Source organism: Myotis davidii, unplaced genomic scaffold, assembly GCF_000327345.1.
Source record: "Myotis davidii unplaced genomic scaffold, ASM32734v1 scaffold59, whole genome shotgun sequence".
Lineage (NCBI taxonomy): Eukaryota > Metazoa > Chordata > Mammalia > Chiroptera > Vespertilionidae > Myotis > Myotis davidii.
The window spans coordinates 2213188-2217611 of NW_006293001.1; positions in this window are offsets into that span (position 1 = coordinate 2213188).

Here is a 4424-nt window from a genome sequence, read left to right on the forward strand (position 1 = left end):
CTGGATCATTAGTTGACAAGAAAGTGACAGTGAAAACAGTAGGGCCCCAAGGCCCTCTGTATTAAAATATACAGAGGAGAAATTAAATGTGGGTAATTCTTTGCCATTTAGGACATTTTATTAGAACTCTGCTATGAAATTGTTAGCAGATTGAAAATTTCTTATGGATATGGTTTAATTTCTTTTTACTCTCCAAATATTATTTTCAGTGTTGACTTTAAAGATGGAGGAACTAACTCAAAATGTTATGTAACCCTATACTAATTTTTTAAACTCTTTATTATTGAAAGTATTACATATGTCCCTCTTTTCCTACCCATTGACTCCTTCTAGTTTGTCCCTGCTCCCCACCCCAGGCCTTCACCACACAATTTTCTGTGTTCATGTGTTATACATATCTATATATATAAAAGCCTAAGAAACCATAACAACTGGTCAACTGATCGACTATTCGACCAGTGACTATGATGCACACTGACCCACAATTAACCTCCCCCTGGCCAGTCAACCTCCCGTGATCCCTCCCTCCGGCTGGCCAGCCCTGATCAGGACTGGACAAGATGGCCCTGGATTGGCCCCAACAGCTGGCTAGGCGAGGGACCCCACCTGTGCATGAATTCATGCACTGGGCCTCTAGTATGTATATATGCATACAAGTTTTTTGGTTGATCTCTTCCCACCCACCCATCCACCCCCACCTTCCCACTGAAATTCGACATTCTGTTCTATACTTCTATGTCTCTGGATCAATTTTGTTCCTCAGTTTATTTTGTTCATTAGATTCCACATATGAGTGAGATCATATGATACTTGTCTTTCTCTGACTGGCTAATTTCACTTAGCATAATACTCTCCAAACCTATACTAATTTTTGTTAATAAGATATAAAGAAAAAGCCAATGTAACAAAATTCAAAATAATAAAATAGGAGGGATTATTTGCTTTCATTACATTTATTAGGTACTTATCTTGTTTCAGACACTATGTTAGATATAAGGATGCAAAGATGAGTAATATGAGTAATACAGGACTTCCCTTCAAGCGGTTTACTAAAGGCAAAGCAATTCAATGCTAAGAGAAAGGGGGAAAAAAAGTTATTCAGGATATGGTAGAGACACAAACCAGTAATCAAAACTCAAATGTTAAGCAACCTTATATTCTACTCTAAGAAATGTAGACTTTTTATTGTAGGCAAGGAGAGCCATTGAAAAGTTTAAACAGTAATTGTCAAAATCATGTTTTTTAAGCAGCAACACTCCAGAAACGGGACACAGGATAGCTTGAAAGGATAAATACTAAAGATGGTATAACTAAATAGAAGACTGTGAGAGGGTTCACATTTAAAAAAAAAAATGTTATGGGCTTCAACTAGAATCATAGCAGCAGCAGTGGAAGGTAAGCAGGGTGAAGGTGAGGGGTGGTGGGAGAACAGGAAATGAGTGCCATAGGTATTAAATATTCTTTTTCAAGAACTAGAGTGGCGGGGAGATAAAATAATTAGCAATGGGAGTTTCCTGACCCAGGAAAGGGGGATTTCTTCCACAGGGTGCGAGGAGATATATGTCAGCAAAAAGAAAAAAAGGAAAATGAGCAAAGGACTGGAATAAATAGACATTTTTCCAAAAAAGATATGCAAATGACCAACATGCATTATGAAAAGATGTGCAATAGCATTAATCATCAGAGAAATGCAAATCAAGGCCACGGTGAGATATTACCTCACAACCATTAGGACAGCTACTTTCAAAAAAAAGAAAGAACAGAAAAGAATAAGTGTTGGAAAGAATGTGGAGAAATCGGAACTCTCGTGCACTATTGGTTTGATTGTAAAATGGTGCAAACTGTTATGGAAAACAATCCAGAAGTTCCTCAAAAAATTAAAAATAGAATTACCGTATGATCCAGGAACCCTCCTTCTGGGTATATACCCAAAAGAATCGAAAGCAGTTTCAAAGAGACATTTTTACACCCATGTTCTTAGCAGCACTATCCACAATAGCTAAGACGTGGAATCAACCCAGATGTCCAACACAGATGAATGGATAAACAAAATGTGGTCTGTCACACAGTAGCAGATTACCCAGCCTTAAAAAGGACGGAAATCCTGCCACATACTATGACATGGATGAACCTTGAGAACATTATGCTAAGTAAAATAAGCCAGTCACAGAAAGATACTTCCATTTATGTGAGGTAACTGGAGTAGTCAAATTTATAGAGACAGAAAGTAGAATGGTGGCTGCTAGATGGTTGGGGGACAGGAAAAGGGAGCTGTGGTTTGTGGGCACATAGTTGCCAATTTGGAAGATGAAAAAATCTGTAGCTCTATTAACACTACTGAACTGTGCACTTCAAAAATAGTGAAACAGTTAAGATAGCTAAAAAGAAGGAGGAAGGGAAGAGGAAGAGGAGAAGGAGAAGAAGGAGAAGGAGAAGGAGGAGGAGAAGGAGGGAGGGGTAGGAGGAGGAAGGGGAGCTTCCACTTCCCCCTTACCTCCTCAGGGTTAAACTTTAAGTGAGCTGTGTAGTAGAAATACTGAGATGGGTTGAGGAGAGTTCTCCAGAGCTGGAATATTTCTCCTGGACAGGCTATAAGCCTCTCAGAGAAACCCCACTATCACATAGGGCCTTGCCAAACCAACAGGGCACCTGTGCAATAGAGGAGAAGCAACTGGGCAAGGTGCCTGGCCAGATGGCCTAGAATTCCTTTTCCCCAGGCCCTGCATGTGTCTCGGGTGGTCACAGAAACTGTTCAGGGCGTCAAACTCATAAGAAGTTCACCAAGATCATGGGTGAGGAGACTGTAGTGGATCGCAGCCAGAGCCCAGAACCCAGAAGGTTTTTCTCACTGAAACTAAAGTGAGGGTCAAGTCAACAAAGAAAGGCATCACACCATAATTATGGGGGCGAAGGGCATGCCAGCAGCTGGTTCAGCAAGAATCCAGAGTGTGGCATAAGGGCAGACATTCCTCTCCATTGCCAGCATTTCCTCTCACCTACGTATTATCTTGAGAAGAAGAAAGGGAAAGACTAGACACTTGAGAAGGGGAAGAGAGGGACAAATCCAGATTTTGCAGTGCCCGAAGCTTATGCAATTTAAGGACTCATCTTCAGGAAAAAAAATTATAAATAGAAAATTGCTAGGGTACCTCCCAGGAACTTTTAAGAGTCACAGGCAAATTAGGAGCCCTGAAGCATCAGCTGCCTTTAATTCACCTCTGGGAGGAGGCCCTGGAAACCTGAGTAATTGCCCAAACAGACCGTTTTGAACCTGCAGAAATGAAGGTATATGTTACTGGCATGGCCCGTGTGCTTTGCTGTTATTTGGGAATGGGGTCTCCAGAGTACCGTAAAATCAGTTGTAGAAAATATGAGTCTTGATGTGTAAATTTCTACCACTTGCCACATTTTCTATGTTTAGAGATTCAAAAGTCACTGTAAATTACTCACAAAGAAATAGGCTGCTGGAAGTCAGATTTGAGTTTTGTTGCTATCTGAGTTTAACCCCATGCCCGCCCATAGCAATGAGGGATGCAATCCCCTTGCAACTGATAAATGTGAAGATGATAAGATCACCAGATATCTATGTACCAGGAGTAGTTTTCACTTTTCCTAGCATTGTAGTATAGACAAACTGAGATATAAGCTACTCTGTGCCAGAGGGCTCTCAGAGGATACATGAGGTCCTCCCTTTTCCAACTACAAAGTTGTGTGTGGCTGGATTTTTTAAAATATACACTTCAAGCAAAACAACATTTCACAACAGATTGAATGCAGGAGCAGACATGTGAATCCAGCTGTCTTCTATTCAGCCAAAAAAAGATGGAGATTTGCAGACATGTAAAGCAATGCCACTTTCTTCATTAATGTTTTTGTTCAAAAAATAATTTTAAAGTGCATATGTGAATGTATGCTATAGAATATAAATCACGTGACCTATGTTAACAATAATAAACTCATCACGTGTTATTTTTAAATTCATACATTTATTTTTAAGTTAATAAATGTTTAAACTTTGCTAATTACTAATATTAACATAATAGTAATACAATCCACATAACCCAAAGCTTTTTGGGATCCTCAGCAATTGTTAAGAGTGTAAAGGGAGAAGAGAGAAACCAAGATGGCGGCATAGGTTAACGCCAGAGATTGCTGCCTTGAACAACCAATTCAAATTACACCTAAAAGACGGAACGGACATCATCCAGAACCACAGGGAGGCTGGCTGAGTGGAAATTCTACAACTAGGAGGAAAGAGAATATCATACCCAGACTCAGAGGAGGCGCAGTGCTGGAGTGAAATACTCAGGTGCGGAGTGCGCGCGGAGCGGGCTAGCGGCGGAGGGCACGGTTGTTGTTTTCAATCCGGAGGGAGCTTCAGACTCTGAGCTCCAGAGCCGGGCGAGGCTCTAGGGACCCAGGCT